The sequence below is a fragment of the Pseudophryne corroboree genome, chromosome 1, assembly GCF_028390025.1.
Source record: "Pseudophryne corroboree isolate aPseCor3 chromosome 1, aPseCor3.hap2, whole genome shotgun sequence".
In the NCBI taxonomy this organism is placed as follows: Eukaryota; Metazoa; Chordata; class Amphibia; order Anura; family Myobatrachidae; genus Pseudophryne; species Pseudophryne corroboree.
In genome coordinates, this window is record NC_086444.1 from 271,300,691 (window position 1) to 271,317,438 (window position 16,748).

A 16,748-nucleotide genomic window follows, 5' to 3' on the forward strand; every position below is an offset into this window, starting at 1 on the left:
GCATACAAGGGTAAAATAAAAAGCAACTAACAGGACACCTAGTTCTGCAGCTTAGACAGTAAGGAAAATGGTCTTACTCTATAATTGCTTTTAGATAATTTTCTCTTTTATAAAAATGTTAAAGTGAGCTGAGGTGAAAATGACAAAAGAGGGTCCAGTCACATTTTGAAATAATAATAATAAAGAAAACTATATCTGACCAAAAAAAAAAATGTATAATCATTCTCCAACACTCTGAAGATGGTAAGCTCATATCGTGAATTGCATAAAATATTTATATGAATCCAACATAATCACTGTTACACACTGGTTCTCACTGAGCGGAGGTTGAGACAAGAGGGGTGTCATTTGGCTCCCCAGCTGATGAATGTATGCAACAGGCAGGGCCGGATTAACAATGGGGCGGATGGAGCTGCAGCTCCAGGCCTCCCATTGAAAATAGGCCCACAACACCCCAAACCAGCTGGCCAAAGTTCCGACCACAGAGGTCTGAAACTCTGCCGGCCCGAGTCAGTCCTGAATACCTCTGAGGCTCTGCCCCAGAATCCGTCCATAGCCCCGCCCACTGGCCTATCCTCACAATCAAGAGTCGGCCTGGGCTGTTGGTTAATCCCAGGTGTGCCCCCTGCTCTGTAACTCCTCCCACTATCATCGGGGGCGTGGCCAAGGCAGGTCGGGCTGGTGACAAGCTGTATACGGTAGGTACTCACTATCAGCTGCTGAAGCTGTGGTGCGCCCTGCTGTAACGCTGAGGAGAATCCTGATCAGTGCAGGAACTTCTCAGCAGCATCTGCTGTGCTCCGATTGGCTGAGTGACACATCACACACAGTCACTCAGCCAATCAGAGCACAGACACCCCCCACCCACACACAGACCAGCAACTACTCGGGCAGCAGGCTGAAGAATGAATGATATTGCAGCCAGGAACTCAACACAGGAGAGATGGTTAGTCACCTGTCAGTGTGTCACACACACATACATGTGTATAGTACTGTACAGGATAATTACTTTTATAAGCTTCATTTCCCCTCACCAAAACCTACAAGTTCCATCTCTATCCAGCACCTCCTGTAACACCCTCCCTGCTCTTTTGCAGTATGTATAGTTATCTATACTATGCATACCTTCCAACATTTTACACAGAAAAATCGGTACAAATCCGAAAAGGGGGCGTGGCCGCGTGTAAAGGGGGCGTGGCCACGCCCCTTTTCCTATACTTTCAATGGAAGTTTGGAGAGGCAAAAATCGGTACAGACCATGAAAAAAAGGTACTGTACCTATTAAAAAGGTACAGTTGGAGGGTATGTACTATGTATACAACATGTACTCTGCATATATATGTATATTATGTACGTGTATTGTATGTGTGTGCTTTATGCATGTGTATTGTATGTGTGTGCTTTATATATATATATATATAATATACTATACGCTATGTATGCATGTGTATTGTATGTGTGTGCTTTATATATATATATATATATATATATACTATACGCTATATATGCATGCAGGTATGGTATCAGGATCTTTGTGATGGCAGCGGTCAGAATACAGACATCACCCTTACATGCCAAATCCTGACACCTGGAAGGTAAGTATACTAACCCTCATCTACTCCCCCACCTAACCCTCCCTTCCCGCAGCCTGACCCTAACTTTACTCGGTGATGCCTAAACCAAACCCCCCCCACACACACACACACACACACACACACACACCTGTAGCCTAAAGCTAACCTTTCCACCCCCGCAGCCTTACCCTTCCCGGTGGTGCCTAATCCCCCCTTCCCAGAACTAACCCTCTTCCCGCAGCCTAATACTAACCCTCCCACAGCCTAAACCTTTCCCTCCATCTCCTACCACAGCACACTTACGTTCGGGAGCCAGCAGTCGGGATTCCAGTGCCGGCATTTTTATCCATGTGGGGATCCCGCACCAGCATTCTGACCAATGTTGGTATTCCGGCATCAGCATTCCAAATGCCGATATCCTGAACGCCGGTATGTATAGTGTGTGTGTATATATATATATATATATATATATATACATATACACACACAGTATAAGTATGTATGTATGTATGTATGTATGTATGTGTGTATATATATATATATATATATATATATATATATACATTTTTTCTATGTATACTATGTGTATGCATTACTGTTCTATGGCCCTCATTCCGAGTTAATCGCTCGCTAGCTACTTTTTGCAGCCGTGCAAATGCATAGTCGCCGCCCACTGGGGAGTGTATTTTCGCTTTGCAAGTGTGCGATCGCATGTGCAGCCGAGCAGTACAAAAACATTTTTTGCCGTTTCAGAGTAGGTCTGAACTTACTCAGCCCTTGCGATGACGTCAGCCTGTCCAGTCCCGGAATTCACGTCAGACGCCCGCCCTGCAAACGCCGGGACACGCCTGCGGTTTCCCTACCACTCCCAGAAAACGGTCAGTTTACACCCATAAACGCCCTCTTTCTGTCAATCTCCTTGCAATCACCCGTGCGAATGGATTCGTCGCTAGAAGCATTGCCCAGCAACGATGCTGTTTGTACCCGTACGACGCACATGCGCATTGCGGTGCATATGCATGCGCAGTAGTACCCTGATCAGCAGCGTGCGATCAACTCGGAATGACCTCATACATACAGATGCGTCCGTCTACACTGTAGCTGTGCTGCGAGCATCAGTGTGTACAGGGTGCCAGCCAGTGTTGGATTAATAATGGGGCAGATGTAGCTTCAACCCCTGCTGGAGACAGGAGGAAAAAAAATCCAGCTGCCAGCGGGCACTTGAGGTCCCGCTCACTCGCACCGCAACTAATCTCTCCCCCTGCCATCCAGCAAAAATTAACCTTGCACGGGGTTCTTCAAATGCCGGCAACACTGTTAAAATTGGTGGTTGCAGTAGAAGGCTTCATACGCCCTCCATGCGCCTCACAGCCACCTGGCTCCTCCTCATGAAGTGTGATTCCACACCAAGCGCTGCCAAACCACCAGTGCACCAGGGGCAGTTGAGCTGTGCTTACCCTCAGCTCTGTGAAGGCGGCCCGCGTGATTGTGACAGGGCTGCTTGTTATCAGGCGAGAGCCTGAGCTATGCAGTCAAACTAAAAGTCTCAGCCCTGGTGCAGTGGGAAGGAGCGCTGACGTCTCAGGCCCCAAAGAGTTTTGGGAGAGCACAGAGCCACTGCTTTGGTCCCTGTCTCAACTACCTGCCCCTCCCAGGTGAGAAGGCAATCTCTGCGATTGCAAGCTCTGTGGGCAAGGAACCTGCACACTTAAATCTGAATTTTGAATCATATTATTTGATTTTGGGGATGTGTGATACGTACTAGGTGGCAAGTTGTAGGTGAGGTCTCTCTGATGGTACCTGTGTAGTGGAATAACAAGCTCTAGTTGGGGAGAGAGCAACATATGATTGTCAGCTCTTAAAACAAGATACAAATATCAGTGAGACCTTGGATTATGCTGCTGTTAGATGAGATTGTAAACCGATGGACAAAAGTTTAGAAGGTTTATGGCACATGTGTTGTTAGATTGTAAATCATGGGTAATATTACTAGGTATGTGTGATGTATTTGTACAGTATGTACAGTATTTGATTGTAAGCTCTGGGGATGTTGAAGGCTCAGCATATGTGAGATATGTGTGTAAGATTGTGAGATCTGCGGACAAGCGCCCAGTATCTGTGTGATACATGTGTTAGGTAGTGAGCTCTGGAGGTGGAGAGGTATCTGTGTATAATATGTGGGAATGAAAGCTTAGTATAATGCATGCCGCCTCTCCTACTTGCTGGTTACTTCCTCCCACTCCTACCTCCAAGATTTCTCACATGCTGCTCCCTTTCTTTGGAATTCCCTACCTCTCCCCCTCAGATTCTCCACCTCTCTACAAAACTTCAAACGGGCTCTCAAGACCCACTTCTTCACCAAACCCAGCCAAATCTCATCCTAACCCTCTGTTTAACGCTCACTGTTTACTCCATCTGTGACACCCCTGTCTGTCTTCCCTTCCCCTTAGGGCTGTAACACACTAACCGGTTTTCCCCGGATGGCAAAAAGCCGGACAAACTTTGTCCGGCTTTTTGCTATCCGGGAGAAACCGGCAGAGGGCTGTAACACACTGGCCGGTTTCTCCCGGATGGCAAAAAGCCGGACAAACTTTGTCCGGCTTTTTGCCATCCGGGAGAAACCGGCAGAGTCTCGCACACAGGACGGCTTTGAGCCGTGTGTAATGCTGTGCGCATGCGCAGCATCAGACACGGCTTGGAAAAAAACCGTTGTGTGTGAAAGCTCCCCTTCACACACACGGTTCACTGGCTGCAAAGACGGCCCGGCGGCCGCCCGGCCGCCGGACCTTCCAGTGGTGAGACCCGGCTGCAACCCGGCAGCCGGGCCGGGGCCGTGCAGTGTGAAGGGACCCTAGCCCTCACACTGTTAACTACAATGCCAGCACGGGAAAAAGCCGTCCGGCTTTTTCCCGGCCGGCAAAAGCCGGGTAGTGTGTTTTAGCCCAGAGTCTGTCACACAGGACGGCTTTGAGCCGTGGGTGATGCTGTGCGCATGCGCAGCATTAGACACGGCTTGGGAAAAAACCGTTGTGTGTGAAAGCTCCCCTTCACACACACGGTTTACTGGCTTCAAAGACGGCCCGGCGCCGGCCCTGCAGCCGGACCTTCCAGTGAATAGTTCCGGCTGCAACCCGGCAGCCGTGCCGGGACTGTGCCGTGTTTAAGGACACATTGTGCTCAATGTGTCTTTGCATCACGGCAGCGGTTAAAAGCCGGCCGGGTTTTTGCCGGGCGGCGCCAGCCGGCTAGTGTGTTACAACCCTTAGAATGTAAGCTCTCACGAGCAGGGCCCTCTTCCCTCATGTGCTTTTTCCTCTCTAACTTAAACCACCTTCTACTTCATACTCCCTTCGACGGCACTAAATCCCCCAGTTCTCTGCCACCCTGATATTTATTTCAGTGTCGTCTGCTGATGAAGCTATGTTTATATACCCTGTACTTGTCCTACAGTATATTGTATTCAGCTGTAAGTTGCTGTTTTCCTGTTTTGATTATTTGTTTATGTACTCTGTAATTGGGCGCTGCGGAACCCTTGTGGCGCCATATAAATAAAGGATAATAATAATAATCAGGGACGACCTGCTGGCTGCTGCTGTTCAGTGATAGGCAGTCTGTGTCTTGTAGCCAGAGAAATGAGACTGAGGTTTTCGAGGTAGGCGCTAGTCACACTCCATGGCCACCCCCCCTCCCCCCCACATAACTAGTCACACCCCCATGGCAATAGTCACATCATCTGCTGCGGCACACAATAGGCCCTTCACAAATGTCAGCTCCAGGCCCATGTGGACCTTAATCTGGCACTGGCAACAGGTAGCAGTTTAGGATCACTGGAAGTATTGTGGATCTCTGTTAATCTCAGGTCTCTGAGGAGTTAAGTGAAAAACTACTGTCTCCCACTGTGATGCTCTAAGACACTGACAAGAATGCGCCGCATTTATGTGCAGTATTTTGGGTCAGCAGCCATCTTGGTACAGGGAGTGAAGGCTCACTGAAGAAACAGTATGGAATCTGCACAGTAGTGCTCTCCCCTTTCAATACTTTTTACATACAAATAGGATAATAATGATAAAACTCCCACATAGTCATCAAAATGGGATGTAGTAAGGGGCCGAGGGCTACTCCAACTCGTGGGTGTCCATGACACCCATTGAGTGGGAATAGAACCTGTGGCGAGCGCAGCAAGCCACCAAGCCCGCAATGTGGAGAATGCTGCGAGCCCGCAAGGAGCTTCGTTTCACTTGTCCCCCTGCCGGCATTCTGGCAGCCAGGGATCCCAACGTTGGTATGCTGACCACCAGGATCCCGGCTGCCGGTCAACCATAACCAACGCACCTGAATGACTACTTGTGCCTGGTGTAGGACTTTTAAATATGTGTAGTTTCCTGTATGCAAGGATTTAAAACCTTATAGGAACTGAGATTTAAGGTGTATTACATGTAGTTAAAAAAAAAGTTTATTTTATGGCAGTAGTTTCCAAACTGGGGTTTGGAAAACTTGCAGTAGTGCCATAGTTTGGTGGTCCAGGACCAATTCAAATTATTTATACTTAATTAAATTGGTAAAACCAGTCCCTTACCACATAACTGAGCCTAAGGATGACATATTATAAACACAATTGACTTCATTTTATATTTTTTTCTGAATTTCTCAATAAGAAACTTTGGCCTAGGGGTGCCATGAAACTAATTCTGATACTCTAGGGAAAGGGCGTCACACCCGCAGGCCGCATGCCTCCCCTACCGCATCCTTTTGTGGTCCTTTAGCGGCCCGACCACCTTGCTTGCAGCGAGGGCAGGAGAGAGCAGCGCATGCTTATCCTGCGCCTCAGTCTGGTCTCCAGCAGAGGTGCGGGTACCTTAAATCAGGCACCAATTTGTGAGCCAATCAGAGATCGTGGACCGGCAGCCAATCAGGAGCTGTGCCAGAGTCTTTGCTTTGTATGTGCGGCGCCATCTTCCAGAAGAGATCACTGGGAAGATGGCGCCCCTTTCATTGGCTACAGCAAGGGCATACTGGGGAGGGGTAGCAAACTGGGGCCCCTACAGGGCGATACTGGGCCCCTCCAGCAGCCCCCCACCAATGCACATATTTTAGAGTTTTTGAGGAGTTTCTATAACAACTTGGTGATGTCACTGTAGCACAGAGATTTTAACCTTTTACAACTCGCAGCACACTGAACAAGATTTAAATATTGCCAAGGCACACTCAAATATAATGGTGATGCATGGTGCAGTTGCGTGTCCTAGGATGTCATTTCGCAGCTTCATCATAGGTAATGCTTGAACAGGCATGGCGACAGGGGGGAAAACCCTAAAATAAAAATTTTACCCCATCCCTTCATCCAGTCCCTGTGGTCCATACTGTATTGCCATCATTATGCATGTCGCTGTGCTCTGGCTTTTCTCTATGTCCCTGCTACCACCACAGAAGAGCCGGGTAGCCCAGTATGAAAACCACCTGCCGGGCTCACTAACAGGCTGAGTCAAAGGCTCTATTTTTTTTTAAAAGATCCCCTCTACCAAGTTAAGGGGGGTTGAGGGGGCCCCAGAAATATCAGTGTAGTGGACCCCAAGATTTCTGTTGCTGGCCCTGACCCTAACCCATACTCCTAAACTAACCCTAATAGCTGCAGTAAAAATCAATGTTTCTATGTATATAGTGTATTGCAAGAAATTATCTGCAAATCCAATGGTACCGTAAGTGCGGTATATACTTGCACTTCTTTGCGGGGCGAGAGCTTCTCCCCTAAGTGAATTCAGCCCTATGAATAGAGGTTGTGTGATCCCTAAACAGAAGTCACAGAAAGGGTTAATCTCTGCAGTTTGACACACAAATTACATTGTTGCATTTTTTCCAGAAGTGGAGCTGGGAGCTGTAACCCACAGACCAGCTGCAATAATTATGCTGGGTACACACTAGACCAGTAGTTCTCAAACTGTACCCTGGGGTGCTTCAGGACACTTGCAGGGGTGCCTTGGATTGGTGGTCCAGGACCAATTCAAAATATTTATAGTTAGTGTTATAGGCAAAACCAGTGCTGGTGGCTGGCAATCATAACTTATGTGCACAAACAGAAGCAAATCCTGTCCCTTACCACAGGGCCAGTGCTAGGGTGTTTTACGCCTCACTGCAAACTATAAATTTGCGCTGTCTCCAGTACTTAATAAAGTGACAGCGTGCGCCTTCAAAAAGAAGGTGTGGTATCACAAGGAAGGGGATTGGCCACACAATAGTAACCCAATTCAAAGTACGCCATACAGTAGCACAATCTTATTATCATTACACTGCATGTAGTAATATTAATAATGCCCACAGTAGAAGTGCCCTTTATACACTTGCCCACCATATCAGTGCCGCTTATACATATAATAATGCCAACAGTAGCAGTGCTGCTTATATACATACCCATGGTAGCAGTGCCACTTATACACATGCCCATGGTAGCAGTGCCACTTATACACATGCCACGGTAGCAGTGTTGCTTATATACATGCCCACAGTAGCAGTGCTGCTTACACACATGCTCACTGTATAAGTGCCGCTTATATATATGCCCTTAGTAGCAATGCCACTTATACACATTCCCACGTTAGCAGTGCCAATTATACACATACCCACGGTATCTGTGCTGCTTATGTACATGCCCACAGTAGCAGTGCCACTTATACACATGCCCGCGGTTGCAGTGCCCCTTATACACATATCCTCGGTATCTGTGCCACTTATGTGCATGCCCATGGTAGCAGTGCCACTTATACACATGCCCACGGTAGCAGTGCCACTTATGCACATACCCATCATTTCTGTGCCGCTTATATACATGCCCACGGTAGCAGTGCCACTTATACACATACCCACAGTAGCAGAGCTGCTTACATACATGCTCACGGTAGCAGTGCCACTTATACACATACCCACGGTAGCAGTGCCACTTATACACATACCCACGGTAGCAGTGCCACTTATATACATGCCCACGGTAGCAGTGCCACTATAAAAAATATTCAGACCAAATTGGAAGCACATACTTGCAACAGAAGAATTCATAAAATTTTTTGTAGAGAACAAGGTTTTCAAGGAGTTAAATTCACTGTTGTGTTGGGCTGCCCTGAACACAGACAAGTGCATCAGCATGTAGAGGGGGAAGGGCTCAAAAACCCGAGTGCAGGGAGAACTGTTCCTTTCTTAAATCACCAGCAGCAGGAACAGAAACTGAAACTAGACAGCCCCTGCGGACAGGAGTTTCAGACTGTTATGTAACCCCTGCTGCCACTGCGTGCTCTACTCTACTGGGAGGGAGGATCAGAGAGGAGATCAGTGGGTGGTTTGGACTGGAGCTTCATCCTGCCGGTGCTGCTGAAGCGCTGCCTGTCACAGTGTCTGACTGGTGCAACGGAGCCAGCAGCAGCGCACAGCAGCAGGGTCGCAGGTAAGGGAGAACACCTCTCTAGCAGGTAAGGGAGAACACCTCTCTAGCCCATCGTTCATTTTTTTCAGTGTGTAGGCACCAATGATGAACGATGCGTGACCCCCACGCTCGTTCATCGTTGCTGCTGGCTCGGTTTTACTGTACATGCCAATATGTATCTTTAAAATAAGTCACCGCATAAATACACTACGTACCTTACTTACATAACAATGGCCCTCATTCTGAGTTGTTCGCTCGTTGCCGAGTTTCGCTATATTGCGATTAGTCGCTTACTGCGCATGCGCAAGGTTCGCAGAGCGCATGCGCTTAGTTATTTTACTCAAAAGTTAGGTATTTTACTCACGGCATAACAAGGATTTTTCATCGTTCTGGTGATCGGAGTGTGATTGACAGGAAGTGGGTGTTTCTGGGCGGAAACTGGCCGTTTTATGGGTGTGTGCGGAAAAACGCTGCCGTTTCTGGGAAAAACGCGGGAGTGGTTGGAGAAACGGGGGAGTGTCTGGGCGAACGCTGGGTGTGTTTGTGACGTCAAACCAGGAACGAAACTGACTGAACTGATCGCAGTGGCAGAGTAAGTCCCGAGCTACTCAGAAACTGCAAAGAAATTTCTGTTCGCAATTATGCAAATCTTTCGTTCGCAATTCTGCTAAGCTAAGATTCACTCCCAGTAGGCGGCAGCTTAGCGTGTGCAAAGCTGCTAAAAGCAGCTAGCGAGCGAACAACTCGGAATGAGGGCCAATATGTAGCTGAAATCCCATAGCAGTTTCTTTGTTCCTTACAGACACCAATTTCCATATATTGTAAGGAAGGGAATGGACTTGCTTACTCTAAAACGGATGTTTTATTAAAATATTAAAAATCCACCAAAATGCCGGAATGAATGCATTAATGGCCTGTGTGATGGAATAACGGACGATTACATACAAAACAAAGCCACCATATGTACTAAAAACCAGCAGTGGTGAATGGACAGACATGAAAAATAGAGGCAGAGAGCTTTTTCTATTTTTTATGTATGTTCATTCTAGAGATGAGCGGGTTCGGTTTCTTTGAATCCGAACCCGCACGAACTTCACTTTTTTTTTCACGGGTCCGAGCGACTCGGATCTTCCCGCCTTGCTCGGTTAACCCGAGCGCGCCCGAACGTCATCATGACGCTGTCGGATTCTCGCGAGACTCGGATTCTATATAAGGAGCCGCGCGTCGCCGCCATTTTCACACGTGCATTGAGATTGATAGGGAGAGGACGTGGCTGGCGTCCTCTCCATTTAGATTAGATTTAGAAGAGAGAGAGAGAGAGAGATTGCTGTGATACTGTAGATTAGAAGAGAGTGCAGAGTGCAGACAGAGTTTAGTGACTGACGACCACAGTGACCAGTGACCACCAGAGACAGTGCAGTTGTTTGTTTTATTTAATATATCCGTTCTCTGCCTGAAAAAAACGATACACAGTCACACAGTGACTCAGTCTGTGTGCACTGCTCAGCCCAGTGTGCTGCACATCAATGTATTGTATATAAAGCTTATAATTGTGGGGGAGACTGGGGAGCACTGCAGGTTGTTATAGCAGGAGCCAGGAGTACATGATAAATAATATTATATTAAAATTAAACAGTGCACACTTTTGCTGCAGGAGTGCCACTGCCAGTGTGACTAGTGGTGACCAGTGCCTGACCACCAGTATATTAGTAGTATTGTATACTATCTCTTTATCAACCAGTCTATATTAGCAGCAGACACAGTACAGTGCGGTAGTTCACGGCTGTGGCTACCTCTGTGTCGGCACTCGGCAGGCAGTCCGTCCATCCATAATTGTATTATATACCACCTAACCGTGGTTTTTTTTTTCTTTCTTTATACCGTCGTCATAGTCATACTAGTTGTTACGAGTATACTACTATCTCTTTATCAACCAGTGTACAGTGCGGTAGTTCACGGCTGTGGCTACCTCTGTGTCGGAACTCGGCAGGCAGTCCGTCCATCCATAATTGTATTATAATATATACCACCTAACCGTGGTTTTTTTTTCGTTCTTTATACCGTCGTCATACTAGTTGTTACGAGTATACTACTATCTCTTTATCAACCAGTGTACAGTGCGGTAGTTCACGGCTGTGGCTACCTCTGTGTCGGAACTCGGCAGGCAGTCCGTCCATCCATAATTGTATTATAATATATACCACCTAACCGTGGTTTTTTTTTCGTTCTTTATACCGTCGTCATACTAGTTGTTACGAGTATACTACTATCTCTTTATCAACCAGTGTACAGTGCGGTAGTTCACGGCTGTGGCTACCTCTGTGTCGGCACTCGGCAGGCAGTCCGTCCAACCATAATTGTATTATATACCACCTAACCGTGGTTTTTTTTTCATTCTTTATACCGTCGTCATACTAGTTGTTACGAGTATACTACTATCTCTTTATCAACCAGTGTACAGTGCGGTAGTTCACGGCTGTGGCTACCTCTGTGTCGGCACTCGGCAGGCAGTCCGTCCAACCATAATTGTATTATATACCACCTAACCGTGGTTTTTTTTTCATTCTTTATACCGTCGTCATACTAGTTGTTACGAGTATACTACTATCTCTTTATCAACCAGTGTACAGTGCGGTAGTTCACGGCTGTGGCTACCTCTGTGTCGGCACTCGGCAGCCCGTCCATAATTGTATATACCAGTGACCTAACCGTGGTTTTTTTTTCTTTCTTTATACATACATACTAGTTACGAGTATACTATCTCTTTATCAACCAGTCTATATATTAGCAGCAGACACAGTACAGTGCGGTAGTTCACGGCTGTGGCTACCTCTGTGTCGGCACTCGGCAGCCCGTCCATAATTGTATATACCACCTAACCGTGGTTTTTTTTTCTTTCTTTATACATACATACTAGTTACGAGTATACTATCTCTTTATCAACCAGTCTATATATTAGCAGCAGACACAGTACAGTGCGGTAGTTCACGGCTGTGGCTACCTCTGTGTCGGCACTCCGCAGCCCGTCCATAATTGTATATACCAGTGACCTAACCGTGGTTTTTTTTTCTTTCTTTATACATACATACTAGTTACGAGTATACTATCTCTTTATCAACCAGTCTATATATTAGCAGCAGACACAGTACAGTGCGGTAGTTCACGGCTGTGGCTACCTCTGTGTCGGCACTCGGCAGCCCGTCCATAATTGTATATACCAGTGACCTAACCGTGGTTTTTTTTTCTTTCTTTATACATACATACTAGTTACGAGTATACTATCTCTTTATCAACCAGTCTATATATTAGCAGCAGACACAGTACAGTGCGGTAGTTCACGGCTGTGGCTACCTCTGTGTCGGCACTCGGCAGCCCGTCCATAATTGTATATACCAGTGACCTAACCGTGGTTTTTTTTTCTTTCTTTATACATACATACTAGTTACGAGTATACTATCTCTTTATCAACCAGTCTATATATTAGCAGCAGACACAGTACAGTGCGGTAGTTCACGGCTGTGGCTACCTCTGTGTCGGCACTCGGCAGCCCGTCCATAATTGTATATACCACCTAACCGTGGTTTTTTTTTCTTTCTTTATACATACATACTAGTTACGAGTATACTATCTCTTTATCAACCAGTCTATATATTAGCAGCAGACACAGTACAGTGCGGTAGTTCACGGCTGTGGTTACCTCTGTGTCGGCACTCGGCAGCCCGTCCATAATTGTATATACCAGTGACCTAACCGTGGTTTTTTTTTCTTTCTTTATACATACATACTAGTTACGAGTATACTATCTCTTTATCAACCAGTCTATATATTAGCAGCAGACACAGTACAGTGCGGTAGTTCACGGCTGTGGCTACCTCTGTGTCGGCACTCGGCAGCCCGTCCATAATTGTATACTAGTATCCAATCCATCCATCTGCATTGTTTACCTGAGGTGCCTTTTAGTTGTGCCTATTAAAATATGGAGAACAAAAATGTTGAGGTTCCAAAATTAGGGAAAGATCAAGATCCACTTCCACCTCGTGCTGAAGCTGCTGCCACTAGTCATGGCCGAGACGATGAAATGCCAGCAACGTCGTCTGCCAAGGCCGATGCCCAATGGCATAGTACAGAGCATGTCAAAACCAAAACACCAAATATCAGTAAAAAAAGGACTCCAAAACCTAAAATAAAATTGTCGGAGGAGAAGCGTAAACTTGCCAATATGCCATTTACCACACGGAGTGGCAAGGAACGGCTGAGGCCCTGGCCTATGTTCATGGCTAGTGGTTCAGCTTCACATGAGGATGGAAGCACTCAGCCTCTCGCTAGAAAACTGAAAAGACTCAAGCTGGCAAAAGCACCGCAAAGAACTGTGCGTTCTTTGAAATCCCAAATCCACAAGGAGAGTCCAATTGTGTCGGTTGCGATGCCTGACCTTCCCAACACTGGACGTGAAGAGCATGCGCCTTCCACCATTTGCACGCCCCCTGCAAGTGCTGGAAGGAGCACCCGCAGTCCAGTTCCTGATAGTCAGATTGAAGATGTCAGTGTTGAAGTACACCAGGATGAGGAGGATATGGGTGTTGCTGGCGCTGGGGAGGAAATTGACCAGGAGGATTCTGATGGTGAGGTGGTTTGTTTAAGTCAGGCACCCGGGGAGACACCTGTTGTCCGTGGGAGGAATATGGCCGTTGACATGCCAGGTGAAAATACCAAAAAAATCAGCTCTTCGGTGTGGAGGTATTTCACCAGAAATGCGGACAACAGGTGTCAAGCCGTGTGTTCCCTTTGTCAAGCTGTAATAAGTAGGGGTAAGGACGTTAACCACCTCGGAACATCCTCCCTTATACGTCACCTGCAGCGCATTCATAATAAGTCAGTGACAAGTTCAAAAACTTTGGGTGACAGCGGAAGCAGTCCACTGACCAGTAAATCCCTTCCTCTTGTAACCAAGCTCACGCAAACCACCCCACCAACTCCCTCAGTGTCAATTTCCTCCTTCCCCAGGAATGCCAATAGTCCTGCAGGCCATGTCACTGGCAAGTCTGACGAGTCCTCTCCTGCCTGGGATTCCTCCGATGCATCCTTGCGTGTAACGCCTACTGCTGCTGGCGCTGCTGTTGTTGCCGCTGGGAGTCGATGGTCATCCCAGAGGGGAAGTCGTAAGCCCACTTGTACTACTTCCAGTAAGCAATTGACTGTTCAACAGTCCTTTGCGAGGAAGATGAAATATCACAGCAGTCATCCTACTGCAAAGCGGATAACTGAGTCCTTGACAACTATGTTGGTGTTAGACGTGCGTCCGGTATCCGCCGTTAGTTCACAGGGAACTAGACAATTTATTGAGGCAGTGTGCCCCCGTTACCAAATACCATCTAGGTTCCACTTCTCTAGGCAGGCGATACCGAGAATGTACACGGACGTCAGAAAAAGACTCACCAGTCTCCTAAAAAATGCAGTTGTACCCAATGTCCACTTAACCACGGACATGTGGACAAGTGGAGCAGGGCAGGGTCAGGACTATATGACTGTGACAGCCCACTGGGTAGATGTATGGACTCCCGCCGCAAGAACAGCAGCGGCGGCACCAGTAGCAGCATCTCGCAAACGCCAACTCTTTCCTAGGCAGGCTACGCTTTGTATCACCGCTTTCCAGAATACGCACACAGCTGAAAACCTCTTACGGCAACTGAGGAAGATCATCGCGGAATGGCTTACCCCAATTGGACTCTCCTGTGGATTTGTGGCATCGGACAACGCCAGCAATATTGTGTGTGCATTAAATATGGGCAAATTCCAGCACGTCCCATGTTTTGCACATACCTTGAATTTGGTGGTGCAGAATTTTTTTAAAAACGACAGGGGCGTGCAAGAGATGCTGTCGGTGGCCAGAAAAATTGCGGGACACTTTCGGCGTACAGGCACCACGTACAGAAGACTGGAGCACCACCAAAAACTACTGAACCTGCCCTGCCATCATCTGAAGCAAGAAGTGGTAACGAGGTGGAATTCAACCCTCTATATGCTTCAGAGGTTGGAGGAGCAGCAAAAGGCCATTCAAGCCTATACAATTGAGCACGATATAGGAGATGGAATGCACCTGTCTCAAGTGCAGTGGAGAATGATTTCAACGTTGTGCAAGGTTCTGATGCCCTTTGAACTTGCCACACGTGAAGTCAGTTCAGACACTGCCAGCCTGAGTCAGGTCATTCCCCTCATCAGGCTTTTGCAGAAGAAGCTGGAGGCATTGAAGAAGGAGCTAAAAGGGAGCGATTCCGCTAGGCATGTGGGACTTGTGGATGCAGCCCTTAATTCGCTTAACAAGGATTCACGGGTGGTCAATCTGTTGAAATCAGAGCACTACATTTTGGCCACCGTGCTCGATCCTAGATTTAAAGCCTACCTTGGATCTCTCTTTCCGGCAGACACAGGTCTGCTGGGGTTGAAAGACCTGCTGGTGACAAAATTGTCAAGTCAAGCGGAACGCGACCTGTCAACATCTCCTCCTTCACATTCTCCCGCAACTGGGGGTGCGAGGAAAAGGCTCAGAATTCCGAGCCCACCCGCTGGCGGTGATGCAGGGCAGTCTGGAGCGACTGCTGATGCTGACATCTGGTCCGGACTGAAGGACCTGACAACGATTACGGACATGTCGTCTACTGTCACTGCATATGATTCTCTCAACATTGATAGAATGGTGGAGGATTATATGAGTGACCGCATCCAAGTAGGCACGTCACACAGTCCGTACTTATACTGGCAGGAAAAAGAGGCAATTTGGAGGCCCTTGCACAAACTGGCTTTATTCTACCTAAGTTGCCCTCCCACAAGTGTGTACTCCGAAAGAGTGTTTAGTGCCGCCGCTCACCTTGTCAGCAATCGGCGTACGAGGTTACATCCAGAAAATGTGGAGAAGATGATGTTCATTAAAATGAATTATAATCAATTCCTCCGCGGAGACATTGACCAGCAGCAATTGCCTCCACAAAGTACACAGGGAGCTGAGATGGTGGATTCCAGTGGGGACGAATTGATAATCTGTGAGGAGGGGGATGTACACGGTGATATATCGGAGGGTGAAGATGAGGTGGACATCTTGCCTCTGTAGAGCCAGTTTGTGCAAGGAGAGATTAATTGCTTCTGTTTTGGGGGGGGGTCCAAACCAACCCGTCATATCAGTCACAGTCGTGTGGCAGACCCTGTCACTGAAATGATGGGTTGGTTAAAGTGTGCATGTCCTGTTTTGTTTATACAACATAAGGGTGGGTGGGAGGGCCCAAGGATAATTCCATCTTGCACCTCTTTTTTCTTTTCTTTTTCTTTGCATCATGTGCTGATTGGGGAGGGTTTTTTGGAAGGGACATCCTGCGTGACACTGCAGTGCCACTCCTAAATGGGCCCGGTGTTTGTGTCGGCCACTAGGGTCGCTAATCTTACTCACACAGTCAGCTACCTCATTGCGCCTCTTTTTTTCTTTGCGTCATGTGCTGTTAGGGGAGGGTTTTTTGGAAGGGACATCCTGCGTGACACTGCAGTGCCACTCCTAGATGGGCCCGGTGTTTGTGTCGGCCACTAGGGTCGCTAATCTTACTCACACAGCTACCTCATTGCGCCTCTTTTTTTCTTTGCGTCATGTGCTGTTTGGGGAGGGTTTTTTGGAAGGGACATCCTGCGTGACACTGCAGTGCCACTCCTAGATGGGCCCGGTGTTTGTGTCGGCCACTAGGGTCGCTAATCTTACTCACACAGTCAGCTACCTCATTGCGCCT

General features: G+C 47.4%; 1 long non-coding RNA gene across 1 annotated transcript; it reads left to right on the forward strand.

Moving 5' to 3' along the window:
• The first annotated feature begins 720 nt into the window (after positions 1-720).
• On the forward strand, positions 721-1,997 carry LOC135056754 (uncharacterized). Its single transcript, XR_010244071.1, has 3 exons — positions 721-946; positions 1,516-1,595; positions 1,869-1,997. It is a non-coding gene; the product is annotated as an uncharacterized LOC135056754 (long non-coding RNA).
• The last annotated feature ends 14,751 nt before the right edge of the window (positions 1,998-16,748 follow it).